This window comes from Platalea leucorodia (assembly GCF_965183815.1).
Source record: "Platalea leucorodia genome assembly, chromosome: 2".
Lineage (NCBI taxonomy): Eukaryota > Metazoa > Chordata > Aves > Pelecaniformes > Threskiornithidae > Platalea > Platalea leucorodia.
Window position 1 is genome coordinate 56066922 of NC_138824.1, and position 23025 is coordinate 56089946.

Sequence of the window (23025 nt, forward strand, 5' to 3'; positions counted from 1 at the left end):
CACGACAAAAAAGGAGAGGAAGTCTATGGTTTATAGAGTTCAGCTGCTATGCATACTTGTAACAGAATTGCAATTTGATTTTCTTAGCAATCATTAGGGAAAAGAACCTTTAAATTAGTGACATTACAACATAACTACAAATTTAATAGGTAAGAAACTTACAGCTTTTGGTTAGTACCTTCTGAAACAAGAAATGCCTGATTATAGAAGTTTCAGTCTGCCTGTTGAAATTTTTGTCAGCATTAATATTATTGACTTACTCTTTTCCCAAGATAGGAATCTATATCCCTGTGCAACTAATTTTGTTCTGATTGCTGTCAAAGGTATTTCCTGATTTTTTGGCACAAGGAAAAGGTGAGGATTTTTGAGCAGTTGCCTCAAATGAAATGGTGTTCAGAGAGCAATAAGGTGGGGGAAAAAGTGAAAATCTGACTTCCCTGTTCCTTTGCTGTGAGTGAAGTGGGTCAGAAATAGACATTGGCAGGTATCAGGTGTAAAGCATCCAAGAACTGCTCCTATCAATATTCAAATGGTAGGGTTTGCTGCTGGTAGGATCTGAAAACAGGTGTAATTTCAGGAGAATAAAGCTGAGCTATTTGTAAAAGAGTTTTTTTTCTGAGTGTCAGGTTATTTAAAGCAAATATCCCCACTAAAAAAAAATGTGCAGATAAATGTGTTACTTGAATATCAATACAGTTCTGCCTTGGTATATTGTAGTTCCCAAGCAGTTATGTTCCATTGAGCCAGGTATATTTGCCTTTGAGTATTATTAATTTGGAGAAGGGGAGTGGTTGGTTTTTACCCCGGGACCGTAATTTTTGTTAGGTTTTTTTTTTTTCTTTTTTTTTTTTTTAAGAGTTGATAGATTCCTGGGTTTCCCTTTTTGTTACGGAGCATGAAATGAGCCTGGCAAAGGAGTTACTGCCTCAGTAAATACAAACAGCCACTTTCGGGATGTGCCTGAGCATTTCAATGGGTCTCATCTCAAAGCATGTGGTTTAGCTAATGAGAGAATTGACTTCAGATTGTTCCATAAATTATATTCTGGTGTAGTCAGAAAGGTATAAACTGATTTACTGTGAGAGAAATCTCTTTTGCCTCAGGAAGCTGTGGAGATGGTAGGCTGTATAACTCCAGTCCCCTTTTCATGACGTTCAAAGGGGAGCTGTAGTTAGAAATAACAGCCTACACTAGCCTGGCCATACTGCGAGGGGGAAAGAGCTGTTTGATCATCTAGTCTCTTCTCTGCACTCTTATGAGTCACTCTACTTCACGATGTGGTGGGCTTAGAAGTACTCAAAAAAAATTTTAGCAGTCTGATATTATGTATGTCCAGTAATAGGGTTTCAACTGTGTACTCAGGAGACTAAAACTACATTGTGTCAAAACTTACTTTCTGAGCTAGGGATTAATTACACAAATTGAAAGATTTCTTACTTCTTTGTTTCCATAACAGGAAAAAACTTCATTCCTGTTTCTCTTATACAAGTTTTATATTCTTTACACAAGTCTTAGTGTATATTTCTCAGCAGACGAAAAAATATCTCAGAAGCCTTACCGAACTAAGAAGTTAAGAACTGTAGATAAAAGCTGACCTTTACTGACTTATTTATTTTTATAGAGATTTATTCAGAAACGCATTTCCCTGAACATGGAGGCCCCTTGGGTTAGCTCAGCTAGTCTGGTTCATTAGGCAAAAGAGTGTTACTTTCTTCAATAGAATTTTAGATGATCTTAACTTTAGGTTAACCAAGTTACATAGGTTTGGAGTGTATTTGCCATAGGCTTCTTCAATAAACAATGAAAAGAGATAAGCATCTCCAGAAAGCAGTTCCCGTCACCAATCACACGAATTGACCTCAGGATGTTTCTGTCTTTCTTTACAAACTGTGGAGGAGAAAATAATTCTTAGAAGTGATATTTTCTTCCTTTAGATTCTTTGGTTACATGCACAACATTAGGTGGGAAAAAAATCCAGCCTGTCAATATTAATATGCACTATAGTATTTTGTAACTATTAAGTTAGAGATTGTTAGGATTTTATCATGGATTCTTACATTTAGCTACTCCCTCTTAATTAAATAACTTAAATACAATTGTTAATGACATTTTATTCAGTATTTATTAGTTATTCATTGTGGAAATTATTTCTGAAAGGAGAACAGACCAAGATAATGATTTTCTGTAGAAATCAGCTGGTGTAAAGGCAACAAATACACAATTTTAATGCTGTTCAGTGTTCTGATGTGTTAGCAGAGTTGACTGAATAATAAAAAATAGATTGCTGAATACATTTGAGAAAAAGTAGACCAATTTTACTTTATTGGAAGGAGTATTTCTGAAAATGCTTTGAAATCCGCAGTTTTGTAAATTGATTAATCTCAGTATTTATGTGAGGATCCTGCTGTTAGTTGGTCAGCAGCTGAAGAATTTTGTTTTTCAATAAAGGATCTAAATAGATGGCTAACTAGTCAGGCATACAATTATCCAGTTAATATACACAGTGTGTAAATAAGTCAATGGAAAACAAAATTTCTTAAATTCTGGTGTGCAAATGCTATTGAATAATGAAGACATCAACAGAAACAGAAATTGATCAGCATTACAAAAACATCCTGAATCTCATAACCTGTACAACTTGCAATGATATTTCATCAGATATGCTGATTAGGGTTATGACATAGAGTGCCTATGTGGTTCTAGCCATGAAACTTGTTAAGTAATGTATTTTCTCTTTTTATCATGGTCTGTATCTCACATTCTCCTTGTTGCTCCCCCACATCCCAGGTAACTCAAACATTAATTAATTAATTAAGCTGCCTTTTTTTTTTTCTTTTTTTTTAAGAAAGGACTTGTTGACCAAATTTAGATGGCTTATTGGCTAGGAGCTTAGTTACTTCCCATCACCAGTATAGATGTAAATTGCATGTGCCAGCAGCTGCAGGAAAGTCATGAAATGGGTGAAGCTCAAGACCTGGGTTTATGCAGTACTATTGCAGCACCCCACTTGTTGATCACATTGAAAGTGCTTAGATTTTATTCATCTTTTTACTTCTGACTTTTGATGTGTTCGTGGTTAACATTCTGCAATTAACACAGGGGTCTCTGTAGCACTTACATTAAAAGCATAACATTAGCATGAGTGTTAAATATCCTGGGAATACAGTTTGTGTCTGTACAACTTAAGAATTTATACTGCTGGAAAGGTTTTTAAAACACAACTTTAAAGAGTTATATAAAAAGTTATGTAAGTACATAAAAGGATACATAACTTTGGTTGGCAGGAACAGTCGTGACCAACAGGAACTGGAAACATGACTAAGGCGTGAATAATGTACCTGTTGAAGTTGCTTTGTTGATACCTAGTTTCCCATAATCAGTTAAGCATGTGCTTGGACTAACACAGTTTTCTCAAGGCAAATGTAATATGTGATTCCTGGCCTCTGTTACTCTAGCTTATCAGTGCTTGAGACCGTTCTCTCCCATAAATGTATGTTGTATGAGGGCTTGAAGATCGTACCCTTTGCTGCGTACGCTGGACACCTGTATTCTTCATGGGCTGCCCAGGGTACCTACAGCAGTTCAGCCTCTCTCTGGCAGAGTCAAGTGCCGGAAACCACCACGTCATCCTCTCTTCTATTGTTTGCCTGTCTCATTTTGGCTTGGGCCTTTAGCACTGGTATGCCACTCTCTCAAAAAACAACGCTCTTCATGCAGCTGGGATAGCCTTGGCAGCACAACATACTCTGCCCACCTCAGCCCGCAGTTGACTGGCAGCTGTGTCCTGGAAAACTGGCATATTACCTTGCAAGGGGCGTATTGCCATCCATAGACAATCAGGAACCTCGGCAGCAAAATGATCACAAATGAATATCAGCTGTTAACGTTCAAGAACTGATTCCAAGTCATCGGGGTTGGCTAGAAGCATGAAGTCTTTATTCTCTTTATTGCTAAATACAGAAGTCTCTATTGCACACAGCCTGCTGTGTTTCACATAAATAGGTCTAGATTGAAGAATAATTCTTCATACAATATTTACAGCACAGATATCTGTGCTTTTTCATGAATAGAAGAAGATATGCAGTTTTCAGGAATATTTTGAATTGAAAAATCAGAAAATACGTTAAACATGTTTGGCTTTGATGTCTTCTCTTACCCATGCTTCTGAGAAGCAGTCTGTGGTCAGTAGGGAATTAGACTGTTATCAGGGTTAATAAATGAATGTTTCATACCACTGTCTTTTCAGAAAAAAAGATAGGAAAGGAATGAATGATCTGAGTCTTGCCCATAGTCATGGGTGCAGACCATACCTTCTTAATCAGGAAATCAGATAATGCAATAAAATAATGCAATAAAAAGCATATGTCAGGCAAACAGCTACCATTTTAAAATGTGATTTTGATCAGAAAAATATCTCTGGAGCCATTTTGAATTCATTTTTCTTCACAGATTTGTTTTCATATTTAGTCCATTTTAACAGATTTCTTTAAAAAAAAAAAAATAGAAGGAACTTTGAATTAGTAAACCTGAATGTTAAAATAGGATCAATTTGGCTTTTATGAAGATTGACTGAGTCAGGGTGCCTACATAGTTCTGTTTTGTCTCCAGCTGGATGGGACATTTGTAATGAGGAGCAGGATGCTGCACTGAACAGTTGTGGAGACCTAGAAGCACAAACAAAATTGAATTCATTCTCCCATAATTCTGTGCAGTTTGTAGTGCTAAGAAGAGTGAAAAATACTGGTCTTTGATTTTTCTTACCCGACAAATATGATACTGGATGCATGTAGCTGGCTAGAATGTTAATAACATGATGACATTTTTGCATACTGTATTCTCAGACTGGAAATTAATTTTGATTTATCACACAGTTTTTAGGGCAATTTTATTTGACCTTTTCTAAATACTACCACTATTTATCCCTGGGCAGCTGACAAAGTCTCTTTTCCCTGTGACATGGTATTTGTCGGAAAATATGAAAGTCATGGTTGGTTTTAAATTACTGGCCTCACACATTTAGTTATATTATGAAAAATTTGGGTCAGCCTTAGCCTTGTTAAGCAGACTAATGAACTGCCCCCCCAGATTTGTTCCAATATTTTTGGAACATGTGAATTGCCTCTCTAGCATTTTTCCCAGGTGCTTTTAGCCAGTCAGCCCCAGCTACATGGATAAGTCTAAGGGACAGGGGACTAAACCCTGGCTTCAAGGTTAAGCGGCACAGATTAACTCACATTTGCATGCCTCTGTCACTATGTAGAGTGAACAGTGCCTTCCACATCCATGCACAAACTAAATTTCTTCTTTCTAACAGGGATGAGTAAGCTTGCATCCTGGAAAAAATGGGGAATGTTATGCGCCGGTTTTCAGCACCTCTCCCTCCTTTCACGGGAAGGTGTGTTATCATGATCAGCATGCCGAGTTTCGGCTGGGCTCTGTGTTGTAATTGCCAGCAGAGTAGTGATACATAATAAGCTGGCTGCCAACTGGGCTGAGAAAACTCGCAGCAGGGTGGGCAAGTACACAAGAACCCCACGTGGAAGGACATATTCGAAACACTGCTCTCGTCCAGCCGCTCTGAGGGTCTCTGGAGCGCAGTCTCTCCAGCTGCAGGTTTCTCACAAACACAGTGCAAACAGTGTGAAATCTTTGGGCGTTCCAACAAGTGACAAATTTACAAAAGGGAAAGAATTTGCTGTCAGCACTTTGCTCACAGCCCATTGTAAGGTTATGAGAATTCAGCCTTAAAAAATGTAGAACTGGCATTTTTCAAAAATAACTGGAACATCAGTAGGTGGAGGTGTCCGAGTTTATGCCCTTTTGTTTTACAAAGGCAACCCATATTACTAAGCCGACAAGGTGAACTCACTATGAGAACCAGCATTCACTGCTTGCCAAGTTTTCCAGGCCTTTATTTCAGGGAGTGGAGATGGTGATAATTGCAGGGAGGGGGCCGTGCACCCAAGACGATGTGGGAGTGATATTGTGTGGGGGTACCTATTCCACGTATTAATGGGAAGGTTAAGCTTTCTCTGCTCCCACCGTGATAAATCCATGTCTGTCTGGGACACTGAGCCGCTCCTCCAAGAGAGATGTCATGCCTGTGAATAATTCTGGCAACATTTTAAAGCAAATTAGAGTTTGGCTGTATGGCGGTTTCCACACTGTCCTTGCACAGAAAGGTTTATAGATGTCAATTATTTTATCTTTGAAAGAGAGAGATGAGATTTTCCATACATTTCTTCATCTACTGCATAGATGGGAATGCTGTTACCGTGAGTTTACAAGACCTCTAAGGCTGACTAACTGCGCATAAAATAGTAATATGAGAGAGCATCCTGTTAGGAACAAAGAAACTCTAAAATGATCCAGATGCAGCTGCATCGCAGAATTACTTCATATGCTGGCTGTTAAACATCTTGCAAATGCTGTTGACTCCTCTTGAATGCAGTTCTTGTTAACCGTACACTACTCCTATTTGTATGCAGTGGCTATGTAAATTTCTTTTTATAAGTTTTTTTTTTCCCTGGCAAATTGGACTTGTATACAAGAGATCTTGATGATGTTATGATTCATAGGAGGAACCAATATATTACACACAGAGAGGCATGACAATCAGTGCAAAACAGTATTATGAATCTCAGGTGGATGTCTGAGACCTTCTTATAGCTTAAATGAAACAGAAAAATCTCTTCATAACTTTTTCTCTGAATATGACATTCAAAAGCACCTTTTATTGCTCTATCCAATGAGCACTCCATGGTTCTTGTATTTGCTGTTCTGTTACTGTTTGTAGCATATCTCAATATGTTGACCTTGTACACTAGTTCTGACTTGACAAAGGACCTAAAAAACCACTCAGCTTTAAATTTGAGGTATTAATTCAAAACTAAGAACATCACGTAAATACTTTTCTAAATCAGGGCCATGAGCTCCACGAATAAAATGTAATATGAGTATTGAATTTGCAGAAATGTCTTTTTCTCTTTTTAAAGTTAATAATAACTTTTGTTAATGTTTTCACACAGTGGTTTTGGAGTCTTTAGCTACTATTCAGCAGAAAACATGTAGAAAGAATATGGGTTTTTTTCCAAAACCAGTGATACATGGCTTATAGCACACCACTACAAGATGACATCCTTATCAGAATTAATATTAAAAAATTACTGCCCAGAGAGTACCGTCATGCTCATTCTTATGGTAGCATTAGTAGGGATTAAAGATAAAATTTATTTAATTTAAGTTTTTTTAAAAGAAAAAGAAAAAATATTGCTAAGGCTAAATCTTTTTTTTTTATTTTTTAAATTTTAAATACAAACAGTGGTTCTTTTTGAGACTAATATGCTCTAGAATTAGGACTAATATGATCATAGAATCACAGAATCATAGAATGGTTTGGGTTGGAAGGGACCTTAAAGATCATCTGGTTCCATCCCCCCTGCCATGGGCACAGACACCTTCCACTAGACCAGGTTGCTCAAAGCCCCATCCAGCCTGGCCTTGAACACTTCCAGGGATGGGGCATCCACAGCTTCTCTGGGCAACCTGTTCCAGTGGCTCACCACCCTCACAGTGAAGAATTTCTTCCTTATATCTAGTCTGAATCTACCCTCTTTCAGTTTAAAGGCATTACCCCTTGTCCTATCACTACGTGCCCTTGTAAAAAGTCCCTCTCCAGCTTTCTTGTAGGCCCCCTTCAGGTACTGGAAGGCTGCTATAAGGTCTCCCTGGAGTCGCCTCTTCTCCAGGCTGAACAACCCCAGCTCTCTCAGCCTGTCCTCATAGGAGAGGTGCTCCAGTGATATTTACAATAAACTGATTGAAAAAAGATGACTGAATTATGCGAACTGATGTTTTGCCAAAATGAAATTATTCTGATTTCTGAGAGAAGCCTGAATCTCTGTAATGCAAGTTGTTACTCTTTCATTGCAATCACTAAATTAAGATTCACTTTTGCATATTACATAGATGCCATTAAGGCTAAGAGTTTTAAAAGCAGCTAGAAATTTGGGCAGTTCAGTCTGAGACACTATAGAAGTAGGATTCCCTGAATTCTGAAACTACACAGCAGTTTCTAAAAATTTTCATTCAATGAACATGAAATGTTCATTGTCTGGGCATCTGGATCCCCTAATTACTTTTCAAAATCTTGGTTTAATGTTTAATAGAAATCAGACACCTCAGAAGTTGCTCTAAATTATTAGCTTGAGACAGAGGTGATTTTTTTGCAGAATATGTAAATCTTACTTGAGGAAACTCCAGGCTATCTAGAGTCCAGGCATGCCTAGACTTCTGATCTATATAAGTTTCACTAGGCTTTGCGAGCTGACCTGATAGTTTTGGGAAGTTCTCTTTCTCCTTATTTTGAAAGCATTTGCATGTTTATACATAATAGTCTCGGAGCATTTTTTTTTTTCCAGAGCAGTTTGGTAGCATGCGCACTAGGTTGGTGTGTTTTTAGAACCAGCAGCTTGGAGATTAGAGAGTAAGGATCTCAGAATAAGGCTCGTTTCTACTGATTTTTCCTTTCTGGCTTGTTCTTTCTTTTGTTTCTCCTACATTAACCCCAGCTAAAAAAATTGAATTATTATTGATTAATTATGAATTGTCCTATCTGTAAAAATAGGGCTAGTGGCCTTAGAAGAACAGATATCTGTACAACAGACAGTTTATGACACCACAGGTACAGTGCTAGAAACATGGCTTTTCAAATGGTTATCTGTAAAATACAGGGAAAAAGAAAGGAGCATAGGGAACCCCTTTGAAATGTATGAAAAGTGCAGAAATAAGTATTTTAAGGCTCAGTGCTGGGTCCTGCACTTGGGTCACAACAACCGCATGCAACGCTACAGGCTTGGGGAGGAGTGGCTGGAGAGCTGTCTGGCGGAAAAGGACCTGGGGGTGTTGGTCAACAGCTGCCTGAACATGAGCCAGCAGTGTGCTCAGGTGGCCAAGAAGGCCAATGGCATCCTGGCTTGTATCAGAAACTGTGGCCAGCAGGACCAGGAAAGTGATCATCCCCCCGTACTCAGCACGGGTGAGGCTGCACCCCGAATACTGTGTTGAGTTTTGGGCCCCTCACTACAAGAAGGACCTGGAGGTGCTGGAGCGTGTCCAGAGAAGGGCAACAAAACTGGTGAAGGGTCTGGAGCACAAGTCCTATGAGAAGCAGCTGAGAGAATTGGGGGTGTTTAGCCTGGAGAAGAGGAGTTTGAGAAGAGACCTTATTGCTCTCTACAGCTACCTGAAAGGAGGTTTGTAGCGAGGTGGGGGGTCGGTCTCTTCTCCCAAGTAACAAGTGATAGGACGAGAGGAAACAGCCTCAAGTTGTGCCAGGGGAGGTTTAGATTGGGTAACAGGAAAAAATTCTTCACTGGAATGGTTACCAGTCACTGGAACAGGCTGCCCAGGGAAGTGGTTGAGTCTCTGTCCCTGGAGGTATTTAAAAGACGTGTACACATGGCGTTTAGGGCCATGGTTTAGTGGTGGACTTGGCAGTGTTAGGTTTGCAGTTGGACTCGATGATCTTAAGGGTCTTTTCCAACCTAAATGATTCTATGATTCTATGATTTCTGACTCAAAAAGGCTGCACTGGATGGAAAAGGATTGAGTATTGACAAATAAACATGAGTTGATCATAAAATGAAACGGATAAAATTGCTCAGATTCAAGTGGGTGTAACTGGGTTGTATTTAGTTCAGTGTCAAAAAGGTTTGGCCACAGCCTGTTTTGAATTGAAAATGTGCTCCTGGTGTCCATGTGTCAACAGTCCAAGAAAGATACTGAAACAGTGATGAAGACTCAGAGGAATGTTATAATAATATTTAGAAGTAATTAAAATATACCCCGTAGGAAGAGCCTGAAGGAGTTAAGTCTATTTATTTAAGAAAAAAAAACAGTGTTAAAAGGTGATTTAATCATGGCTTTTACAGAAATATGTGTGGAACGGCAGTTCGATGATCGAAGAGGCTTGCTTTTAATTGACTAAGATACATGAAGATTCTGACTGGAAGCTGAAACTAGGCAAATTCAGGCTCTATTCAGTACACACATTTTTAATTGCCAGGGTAATTATCCATAGAAACAGCTATTCAAAGGTTATGATGGCCTCCCTAGCACTTGAAATTTTGAATATTAAATTGGATATTTTTCAAAATAGCTTTTTCCAAAAGCTCTGCTGTGTTTTTAACCTAGTTATTTGACTTGAAGTAGGAACTCATTCCAAGAAGCCTTATTGGCTGTGTTTTGCTAGTCTTTAAACCAGATGACTGCAATGGCCGTTTCTGGGTTTAAAATGCTGTCAATAAACAGCGAAAGAACTGAACAGAACTACTTTAATAAGCTTATGTGAAAATGTAGCCTGATCACACTCATTTACTAAATATTATGGCCATACTTTGAGCACCCAGATAAGACAGCACAGAATAGGTTCAGCGAGGGAGGCTTGTCTTGAAGTCATTTTTGTAGTATTTTGATCCTATGCTCAAGGGCATTGAAAGACCCTCACAGAATGATTTAACCGTCTGTAACTTAGTAGAAGGTATGTGACCTACGTGGGCTGCCTGATGTTATTATTAATGCTGATAATAATAATCTTTAACTTTATAATATATATAAGCCCTCAGTCCTAGACTACAGACCCCACGTGCTGGGCGCTGTACAAATGCAGATTTTCCTTTCACAAAATGTGCGTGCGAAGGGACAAACCTCCATCTTGCTTTGCCCACATAACTATACCAGGACAAACCAAGTCTCTGCAAAGCAAAACCTATGCGTCATCTCATTTCTAATTCAGGGAGACTGTTTCCCATCCAGGCTAAGTGGATTTTATCAGCTGCGTCCAGGGCCCATAAAAGAGAAAATCCCTTCCCACTGCTTTTAATTTCATAATGTAAAATAGATCGTTTAGATCATGGAGGGCATGATCTCTAGGACCTCGTCTCTGGGGTAAGCCTGGTGATAAGATGTTGGGCCTTCCTGTTTACCAAACCAGAGCTGCAGAGCTGTACCGCAGAGTATAACGTAGATCGGTGCAACAGAATATGCTGTCGGGAGTTTCAAAACATATGCAAGTTTGGAAATAGGATTTGGGAAAGTGTACCATCCAGAATGTGAGGCATGCGAGGTATGCCTCTGTATTCACAAAGAAAGCATTAGAAAAAGAAACCCTTTTTGACTTTGATATGACCTTTGCTTGAATGAAAAGGTCGAACAGCTTCTCCTCTTTCAGTTCAGCTAAACCTTTTCAACAGTTTAGTCAAATGGGAAATGTCTTTATTCAAATTCCTCCCACACTTCAAGGGGACTAGTTAATAACCTTTCTTTGGAAAAAATCACCTTGCTACTTTAAAAAACCCTGTGTTATCCAGTGAGGTTTACATATTTCTTGTTCAGTGAAGTCAGTTCTTGCAATGTTAAGTATAAAAACTGCATGTTGGACTTAAAAAGGTAAAATGATTAGGGAGTGTAATAGGCTAGAAAAATGTCTCCATGCAGTGCAGATTAGTTTAAAAGATATTTTAAATATGCATTTAGCATTGGTGACTGGGCAAACACAGATATTTGAATCAGAGGAACAATTTGTTATTTATGAATGTCAAGATTACATAAATAATTTGAATATCATTTATGACACTAAGGTTTAAACAAACATCAACCTAAATGTATGCCCAAAAGTCCTTATGAGCATTTAAATACATGACATCATCCTCGGTACTTCAAAAAATCAGGTCATTTATTTCAGCACCAATAATGATATAGGAGATTTGAACGAGGCATTCGTTATGAAAAACCTTGCATAGCATATTAAAATTACTTATGTGAATGGCATTTGCAAATACATCTGAATATCACAGCAATGTAATCCATATAGTCATGTGTGGTCTTGTATCACGTTGAACATCTTGTTGGATTTGGCTCTGAGTGGGAAGTATGTAAAACTTTCAGTCTTTGCTTATCCTTTTTAGCATAAAAGATATATCATAATAAACAATGATTGTATTTCGATTGTTTGCTGAGAAGCAGCAGGATTTTTTTTGTGTTGAAAGCAAGAGCAAGGCAGAGACAAGGCTCTGTGGGAGACTGTAGACACTGAATTATCATATAGTTGGAAATACTCAATAATCATCACTTATGTGCAGGCTTCTATAAAGCTTTTGTGAATGCTCTGGGTGCAACAGAAAACAGCATTTTCAGTCCTCTGCTCATTATAAAAGGCAATAAAAGGTTGAAATTGTTGAAAAATACGGAGTTGGCTTCATAACAGTTACTCTTCAATGCATTTAAAAGCCAAGTGTTTGAAATGTCATTAAATATTAGCAAAGTAAAAATTCAGCTGTTCTTTACAGGGCCTTTGTTAAGTAATCCAAAGAGAAACAAAATAAGAAAAAAAGGCAAATAGGTAACTATGGTTAAGGAATCACATAATTTAATTTCGAAAACATTAATAATTGTTATATATTTATTTATTTTCTTCTCCATTAGTTAGAAAAATAGTGCTACTGAAATACATGCTAATGCAAGGTACATTGCTAAGGGAAGAGACACTGGCTGATTTGATGTCACTCCTTGCCAGCAACCAGCTCTTTGTGATAAAGCTTACAGTTTTGACCTGTACTATTCACAGGGCCTGTGCTATTTGCAAGCTATGAAGGCTCATGTTCAACACTAGCACCTTAAAAGGCAGAATTACAATTTGCTGTCATCTTGTCCACCTCAGGAAGAGGAAACGGTATCAGATAACCTTTAATACTGCAAGATGTGATTGCACTATTCCTTAACCAAGGTGCAGACTGAACTCCTTATATATGCTTGGGACCCTTCACTCCCAAGCTGTCTCTGGACAGGAGCGCTAATTCTGTTTCATTATCCTAATACGTGGCTCTACATCCTGCTTTTGAGCAAAGGTTCAGCTGTGGGCTGTGGCCCTACCAGGTGGAAACACATCCAAAGTCAGCAGGGAGGCAGTTGGTGGCAGATTCTCCAGGTTGTGGCAACCGTTAGTAACTGTCACTTTTCAGCTCAGACCTGCATAGTTTTCTGGTTCCAGATGGCTTCATTTAAGCATTTGGGTTTAACTCCTATTCTTGATTCTGGTTTATTCTCAGGAGCGGTGTGGGAACAGGCCTTTGCACGATGGGGCTCGGGTGTCAGCCTGGATACTGTAAAATTAGTTCCCAGCTGGGGCAGGAGCCTGACGACACTCGTCCTCTTCCTCTGCTTTGTGCCTGGAAGGCCTTTCTGTTTCAGCAATGGTCTCAGATTAGAGAAGAAGCAATTAGCAACTGTCTCCATGAACAGAAAGGATGGAAAGCACTCCTGTAGCCACATCCTCTTCTCTGCTGGGAAAGGAGAGATGAGAGCTGAGACTTTCCACCCACCGTGTGTGTCAGAGCTTGACATGGATGGCAGGCTTGCCTTGATTGCTCCAGAGATTTCAAGATGCTTAAGAGCTTAGCAATCAGACAGCATCCATGCTTAACAAATTAGGATTTAAACCAAAGCTGTGGCCCGCTGTAGATATATTATACTGTGGCAAGTATTACAAAACTATATACATGTATATGAATATTTATCCATATTATAACACTGCAACAGTCAGATAGCCTTTAGTGCTCAACCAGGACTTTTCTCCCTTCCAAAATTATTTTCTTTTTCTCTTGCTAACCCCCCATCCTTCACATTTTTTCTTCCTCTTCTGTGAGTTTTATCAGAGATTGAATCCTTTAAGTATTCTTTTTCCCTTACACATCTCATCAACTACACCTCCAGCCTTATCTCCAGCTCTGTTTTTTTTACCAATTTTGTTCATCTATTATTTTCTCTCCCACTGTATTCTTCTCTCTCGACCTTGACTGCAAACCCTCTGTTGGCAACTGAAGAGTATTTTGGAAAGTAGCTTTCACACTGTGAATAAGCTGCCTTACAAGAATTATTTTTCCAACATAATGTCCTTTGACACTGGGATTATTTTATATTCCTGGAGTGCTTCCTTGCCCACCCCTCTGGTTCCTTTCTGCTATGATACTATCCCTCTTTAATTAAGATTTTATGCCCTTTATCCTGTTCGTTTCTTTCTATCCGGCAATTGATCATTGTTGCATTTATCCCAATAAATATCGGTGTAGCCTGTGTGACAAGTAGGACATGCTAAAGTCAGTAACAGATTCTCTGATTTCTGTTCTTCCACTGTCTATACCATTGGCATCATCCTTAAATCAATGTTTCCACATTCACTTTGCAAGCCATGAATATTATTTTTTTCCTATTGTGTACGTATACTTTCACTTTGAGAAGTTGGTCTCTTTTAATTCCTTTCTTGTGGACTTCTCAAGAATTACCTTACTCTCAAGTGCTGGATTCTCCTCTTAGTTTCAAACACCAGAAATCACTTCAGAGTTCACATCAGTATCACTTTTCTGTGCTCCAGATGCATTCTCCCCATGCTGTATATATTGGCAAAGTGTCGGTAAAGAAATCAGAAGCAATTGCTATTATCCATAGATAGACTGTGGACTTTGCTTCTTTGAATTTCATCTGGTTAATTGGCAGTAGATTCTCTTTCCAGAAAACTAGTCCTACTGTCCTCACTGATCATTTTGTACAAGTGTTTTGAGAGGGGCTATTCTTCGCAGTTGTCCTGTGTTGAAAACCACTGTGCTATTTACACATTTCTTTCTAGTGCTTTTTTTAAGGTTTACAAAACTGGAGCTACTACATTTCAGTCAGAAGAATAGTGAAGATAATTTTTCTTAACTTCAAGATAAAACTATTTTTACAGTATCAGTGTGAAACACTTTTGGTCTCACTTTATCATTTTCTGCCTTTCTTCACTGGGAGAAAAGGCAAGTAAGGTAGTACGCCATCCTGTTATTCCTTCCTCCTACGAAACATCTATTTCTGCTGTAGGTGGCAGTTGACATTGTTTGTCCCACTTTATCTCGATTAAAGTAGTGGGAGGAAATCATGTGTCCTGGGGAGCTGCTGTGTATATAGCCTCTTTCTCTATTAGGCTAGTGAGTGGGTTGCACTTCAAGTTATAACGTGCTTTCTTTCCTCCACTTCAAGGTCAATGGGACTGCCTGACTGTTAGATAATGTCTTTGTCCACTACCCTCCTGCAGGTCAAAATCCCACTTCTCGGAAAGAAAATCAGGGGCAAAATGAGTCTGCTTGTCTTTTTTTTTTTTTTAGTGTGTCTTTTTGATGAACAGTAAATTATTATAGTAAAATTCTATCACTCTGAGTTAAATTATTAGTGCTACTTGCAAAGCAGATTGCCTGAACAGTGATGGCAGAATGTGAAATGTTATCTGCAGAATGGGAAATACATCATGGTCATCATGACTCTGTTAAAACAAACCTTCTACTAAGTAATAATACATACACAATGAAATCCTGAAAGAAACTACTCAGAAAAATGATCAGAGGGCTGGAGACAGACTTTTTAGCAGGGCCTGTTGTGATAGGACAAGGAGTGATGGTTTTAAACTAAAAGAGGGTAGATTGAGACTAGATGTAAGGAAGACATTTTTTACAATGAGGGTGGTGAAACACTGGAACAGGTTGCCCAGAGAGGTGGTAGATGCCTCATCCCTGGAAACATTCAAGGCCAGGCTGGATGGGGCTCTGAGCAACCTGATCGAGTTGAAGATGTCCCTGCCCATTGCAGGGGGGGTTGGACTAGAGGACCATTAAAGGTCCCTTCCAACCCAAACCATTCTATGATTCTATGACATAAAACTAGAAGCCAAAACAGTCATTTCCTAACATTTCCAAACAGATCAAAACCTAACTTCCTAGAAATTATGACTGTTAGCCACTCTTCAAATTTTCTAAGTCACTTAAATATTAAAACAAACATGTTTTTTTTGTTCAGTAAAGGGTAAGGAAATAAAAAATAGTTTGTCCTCCTCTATTTGGAGTGGATATTTAGCTTTGAAAGCCTGCTTTGTATATTTTATTAACATAACTACTGAAATGTTGATATCAGATGGCACTGAAGATATCTTCACAAAAATAAACTGTTGATTTCTTATTACCTACAGATTATAAGGTATGTTAAGCATGTGTGTGTATATATATATAAAAATCCTTGAATTCATACTTTAATCTTCTAGTTAGATGTTTAAGTAAAATTATCACAGTCCATTAAGATAAGAATTTTCCCTTATTAATTTTTCTAAATTAAACAATTTTTATTTCATATTTTGTATTGGTGAATTACACCTTCAAAAACAGATATACAGTAAGGTTAGGAAAGTAAGAAAATGCCTATAAAAATCATATGACTAAACTACAAATAACAGGTAAGGTACCACTTTTCCAACTTTCGTGTCTAAAGTTAGGAGGAAAATAAAAGCAGTCTTATAAGATAAAATAAATGTGACGGTTTTCAGAGGAATTGAAAAGTTGTCACCTCTGATGATCATATAAGCTGGCAGGACTCCGCATTTTTGAAAAGCAGGACATACTTATTTAGGAATACAAGTACAAATTTAATGTCTTTCTCCACCTAAGCAAATGGTGGAGCCAAAGAGTGGCTCTTGCAGAATGTCATTAAAGTTTCCTATTTGTTTTTATGCATTTGTGACTGTACCATTCTTCCTCCTGTAGAAAGCTAACTTTCACATATTAGGGTTCTGACCCTGGGAATGGCAGAGCAGGTCTTTGGATCTTGAGCTCAGCGGTTATTTTATAAGGCTAGATCTATACTCAATGGGCAGATAAACTGGCCTACCATGGTACCTGGGATACAGTGAGTGGTCATCAGGTTTGGTCACCAGTTAGAGCATGCAGTGAAATCTCGCTGAGGCATTCTCTGCCTCTTTCTCTTTCTGTAGAGGGGGATGGAGGGAGGGGAGCAGAAAGGGAGAGGAAGAGCAGTGCACAGCCACATCTTCCCTCCCTGGGTTCACGGTCAGACATGGCAATTTTAGTGTGGGAGCTCCCAAAGTGCAGACATAGCCTTGATGTCATAGAATTATAGAATCATAGAATGGTTTAGGTAGGAAAGGACCTTAAAGATTGTCTAGTCCAACCCCCCTGCCATGGGCAGGGACACCTTCCACTAGATCAGGTTGCTCAAAGCCTCATCCAACCTGGCCTTGAACACTTCCAGGGAAGGGGCATCCACGACTTCTCTGGGCAACCTGTTCCAGTGCCTCACCACACTCACAGTAAAGAATTTCTTCCTAATATCTAATTTAAATCTACACTGTTTCAGTTTAAAACCATTACCCCTTGACTATCACTAGACTCCCTCATAACAGTCCCTCCCCATCTTTCCTGTAGGCCCAGTTTAGGTACTGGAAGGCCGCAATAAGGTCTCCCTGGAGCCTTCTCTTCTCCAGGCTAAACAATCCCAACTCGCTCAGCCTGTCCTCATATGAGAGGTGCTCCAGCCCCCTGATCATCTTTGTGGCCCTTTTCTGGACCTGCTCAAGCAGGTCCATGTCTTTCCTATGCTGGGGGCCCCAGAGCTGGACACAGTACTCCAGGAGGGGTCTCTCCAGAGCAGAGTAGAGGGAGAGAATCGCCTCCCTCGACCTGCTGGCCACGCTGCTTTTGATGCAGCCCAGGATACAGTTGGCTTTCTGGGCTGCGAGTGCACATTGCTGGCTCGTATTCAGTTTTTCATCCACCAATACCCCCAAGTCCTTCTCCGCAGGGCTACTCTCAATCCACTCATTGCCCAGCCTGTATCCATGCTTGGGATTGCCCCGACCCATGTGCAGGACTTTACACTTGGCCTTGTTGAACTTCATGAGGTTCACAGAGGCCCACCTCTCCAGCCTGTCAAGCTGCTTCTGGATGGCATCCCTTCCCTCTAGAGTATGAACCACAGCACTCAGCTTGGTGTCATCCACAAGCTTGCTGAGGGTGCACTCAATCCTACTGTCCTTGTCCCCAACAAAGATGTTATATAATACTGGTCCCAGTACAGACCCCTGAGGGACACCACCTGTCACTGGTCTCCACCTGGACATTGAGCCATTGACCACAACTCTTTGGGTACAACCATCCAGCCAATTCCTTATCCACCAAGTGGTCCACCCACAAAATCCATGTCCCTCCATTTTAGAGACAAGGATGTCATGTGGGACAGTGTCAAATGCTTTGCACAAGTCCAGGTAGATGATGTCAGTCACTCTTCCCTTATCCACCAATGCTGTAACACTGTCATAGAAGGCCACCAAATTTGTCAGACACGATTTGGCCTTAGTGAAGCCATGTTGGCTGTCACCAGTCACCTTTCTGTTTTCCATGTGCCTTAGCATAGTTTCCAGGAAAGTCTGCTCCATGATATTGTCAGGCACAGAAGTGAGACTGACTGGCCTGTATTTCCTCGAGTCTTCCTTTTTTTCCTTTTTAAAAATCGGGGTTATGTTTCCCCCTTTTCAGTCACTAGGGACTTCACCAGTCTGCCATGACTTTTCAAATATGACGGCTAGTGGCTTAGCAACTTCATCTGCCAGTTCCCTCAGGATCCTCGGATGCATCTCATCAGGTCCAAGGGACTTGTGCACATTCAGGTTCCTTAGATGGTCTCAAACCTGATCTTCTCCTCTGGTGGGCAGGACTGCATTGTCCCAGTCATTGCCTTTGGATTCTATGAATTGGGCGGTATGGCTAGAGCACTTGCCGGTGAAGACCGAGGCAAAAAAATTGTTGAGTTCACATTGTTAATGTCCACAGCGGACATCAAACAACTCTAGAGATATTTTCTTCTAACGTATGTGTATTGTCACTCATATTTCTATTCACTGAATGTCAAACTTCTGCTGTTTGGGGGGGGGATCTCACTCACCAACTTCTACGGAATATTTTGCAAATTTTAGCTGAAATAATGTGTTGATTGGATCCTGTGTTATGACATCTGGAACACTAGCCCCAGCTGTCTTTGGAAACAGTGTTCATGTGGCATCAAAATTAAGCAAAGCAAGCTTACTCATTTACATATTTTGCATATTTATAAAAGCACCATTTTCCTGTATGTCATGGCTTAACCCCAGCCAGCAACTAAGCACCAGAGAGCCTCTTGCTCACTCCCCCGCCCCCCTGGTGGGATGAGGGAGAGAATCAGAAGAGTAAAAGGGAGAAAACTCCTGGGTTGAGATAAAGACCGGTAAAGCGAAAGTTGCACACACAAGCGAAGCAAACCAAGGAATTCATTCACCACTTCCCATGGGCAGGCAGGTGTTCAGCCATCTCCAGGAAAGCAGGGCTTCATCACACGTAACAGTTACTGGGGAAGACGAATGCCATCACTCTGAACGTGTCCCCCCCTTCCTTCTTCTTCCCCGAGCTTTATACGCTGAGCATGACGTCATATGGTATGGAATAGCCCTTTGGCCAGCTGGGGTCAGCTGTCCCAGCTGTGTCTCCTCCCAGCTTCTTGTGCACCCCCAGCCTCCTCGCTGGTGGGGTGGGGTGAGAAGCAGAAAAGGCCTTGCCTCTGTGTAAGCACTGCTCAGCGATAGCGAAAACTTCCCTGTGTTATCAGCACTGTTTCCAGCACAAATCCAAAACCTAGCCCCATACTAGCTACTGTGAAGAAAATTAACTCTACCCCAGCCAAAACCAGCACACTGTATCAATAAAAATCTGGGTGCAGAGAAAAATCAGCCCAGCTCCATTGATTTTAAAGGACCTGATATGATTGACACCAGCTGAGATTTTGGCCTGCTGTGTTTAGCTGTGGTTTGCATTGAATCACATAAGGCCAGGAAACATGATGTGGCAAATACATAGAAGTGTTTTAAATCTCTTGAAAAGCTTCTGCACAACAGTACAAACCAATGAAACTTTACGAGCAAAAGATCTGGGATAAAGCAAAAACAGCACTGGACCCATGAAATAAGCCTGAAAACTATTTCTAGCAGAGAGTATTGGGATGTAACGAGTAAAAGTTGACCCAGTATCTGAAGTTACACTGCTGTGGCCACCACAGAGGTGGAATGGTACCTCCAAGATACATTTCTGCTGGAATATTATTTCTTGATTTACTTTTCAGCTTCCCCTGCAGCTGGAGACTCTCCCTCAGTTTTAATGAAAATAAAAACACAGCTGGGTAGGAATATCATCTCCTGGAAAACAATGAATTCTTCACACTTCATGGAATAACATAAATAAAGAAAATCCACAGTAGGGTATCAAAGATTACACAGAGGACTCAGCGACTGGCAGAAATAAAGGAAGGAGCTCCAGCTAAAAACACAAGCTTGGGGAAACAGAGTCTCAGAGGAGTTTTTTTCTGAGGAATAAGGGGTGGCTCCGAGCACGGTTTCCTGGGGAGGGGATGAGGTGTATAACTGCAGCTGCACCGATGTGCGGGCTCATGATCTGGTCACCTGCAGAAGCCAGGACACAGCTGCAGCATTTGGGAAGGGATTCAGGCACGGTAGCTGTTGGGAACCATGTAACTAATCCTCATGGGCTTCACTGCAGGCATTTCCTTATGCACACGTGCATGTGTGTGCATGTACCCATGTATTACATACAAACACGCACACGTGTGTCCATTAAGATCGTTTGTATGGTTACCAAAAGTTTAACAGTGTTATGTTAAGTAAGTGGAAGTATTGTGTTACTGACATGACTGACTGATATGTTGACAGGTTTAAATATTGTTTTTATAAGAGGACATCATCAACTTGAAATCTCACTTGCATCTGAAAGTACTTCTGCTGTTTCAAGGCGTATATAAAGTTACGATAACTGGAAGGTAATAGAGGTTGAAATATTTCACCTGTTGTTCTCTTTATTTAGCATGTTTGACAGCGTTTCACGTACAGTGGGGTTCCCCAGCTACTCAGTGTCACCTTTAGTTACAGAGATCTTGTTGAAAACAACGAGAAGACTCATTCTCAAAGGGAAAATTTTTCTGCCTTTTTCTCTTTACTACCTGTCCCCAATCCAGGAATATTTTTAAACATGGCTCTAAATGTAAGTAAGTGTGAAAAAAGCTGAGGAAAATTATATTATTTTTATGCTTTAAAAAATAACATGTAAAGTTCTCCACTAGATCAGGCCCACTGCCAGGGTGATTAATGGGCAGATGTAGTCCTTGAAACTGCTTTTAACTCATCTCATGAAACTGATTCAATTTTAATTTGATAATCTCCCTTTAATGGTGCTTATTGTACAGTCAGTGCTGGTTAATAGGAATATTCACTTCTTTGCCAGGAAGCGGTTTCATGTAAGGTATTTAATGGATATTTCAGACCTCATGCCAGATATTATGGATACCTGAGAATTTATTATTACCTTCATATATGCAGTAGTCCCTTGAATAATATCTTTGAAATTTGAAGAAATATTGCATTATTTTTCAAATATGTGGAGATATCACAGAAGGAAATAGTGCTATCATTACAGATTTAACAATGCAGCTTACATTTCTTCCATTTTTACAGCTGAAAATGAGCCCTGTTCTATGATTATGATATCTTCTGATGCTTTTTATGTGACAGAAGGGCATATTTACATTTTATCCATCATGATGAACTAAAAATAAGCCTCAGGAAATGCTTGCATTTGCTAGACATGACCTTTGGTTTACACTAGAACGAAACTGAGGCTTTGGTGTTCCAAGGATGGATTGCCTTTTATAAGCGGAGCTGACTCCATACAGCTGTGTTTGAGATCTGGTTTGAGCATGGTAATGATTAAAAAATGTAGAGGAAAGGAGGCAAGTGATTCTGAGAAGGAAATGGACTGAAGTTTATTTTTTCTTGAAACAGTGTGATATTTGGCTCTGCTCTGTACCTCCACAACAGAACCTTTATTATACTCTCAGGAATGGCAGTTTTACTATCAACTTCCCACACTCAGTTTTTCAGCAACATCTCTTGTTAGTTTTCGTCTTCTTTCTTATTTTTAATAGCCCTTTAAAAGAAGACTGCCAACACTTTCTAGCCATATTTAAAACTGGCAGGTCGAGGAAACAGAAGAAATAATTTATTTTATTTTTCCCCTAATTTTCTCTCTCATACTGAATTTTTGGCTCAGTTTAGGGAAAGTTTTCCCCAAATGATAGAATATTATGCCGTTACTTGTAAATGGAGCAATTGCAGTTTGTCAACCAATTAGTTGCAAGCAATTTGTTCAGTAAGACTGTGGGAGGAATGACCGTGGAGTGAATGAGCTGCGTGGAAGAGAGCAGTGGCTGTAATGGGAATGGGCTATGAATTACTTTGTTGTGAACAGAAATGCTTCTGTTAATCTGTTCAGAGAAAAAGAGCAAAGCAGTCTGTTTGCCACTTTCTATGTGGTTTATTTCCTTTGGTTTTTTGAGACGTAGTTCAGATCTCAGAGACTGTTTGCCCTCTTGGCTTTACTTAATGTCTCTATTTTATCTCCATTATTTAAATAATTGACAAGTCTCCAGAGTTCAGGATAGTTAGGAAGGGGCTTGAATTGCTTCTTGGTTTCAGTTTGGCTTCAAAATAATAATAAAAAAGTGCAGTGTTTCATTAGTTGCATAGCAGTCAAAGTACTGTCAGGCAAAGTAAGAACTTAGTGTTCCAGGATCAACTTACATAATAAAAAAGAGAAAACAGGAAATACATATTTTATTAATTTGTTATTTAAATAGCTCATCTTGAAAGGCTGTTTGCTTCAGTGGGTCCAAAATATAATTTGTACATTATGTTCACTTTGTAGCATTAGGCTGCCTCAAGCAATAACACCCAACAGCTGAAGTAAAACGTGTTGTCAAGCAAACAGTGAAAGAGGGAATTAAAGGGAACACCTGTGTCTTGTTATTAGAAATCATATCCATGCTGGACTTGTAATAGCCTCAATAACAGAAATTTAGCTAGAAGTAACAAAGCAGATGGAAACATCTGTATATTGTATGCAGTGACAGTTATTGGATGGTAGAGTATCTGGCCCTAGTTTTTCCCTCAGTAAACATTATTTGCATAGTGGTTTTCATCCTTTGCATCTTTAAGCCTTGAAAAACTTTGATGTCTGATTAAGATAGCATAGTTTATGTTAGAAGATTAGTACAGGAAGACAGTCT

At 39.6% G+C, this 23025-nt stretch overlaps 1 protein-coding gene across 1 annotated transcript in view; it reads left to right on the plus strand.

The window, feature by feature from the left end:
* The window catches only part of GPC6 (glypican 6), a gene marked incomplete at both ends in the record, with an annotated part of 769154 nt that overhangs the window by 439464 nt on the left and 306665 nt on the right, over positions 1-23025 (plus strand). The gene's annotated exons all lie outside the window — the stretch shown is intronic.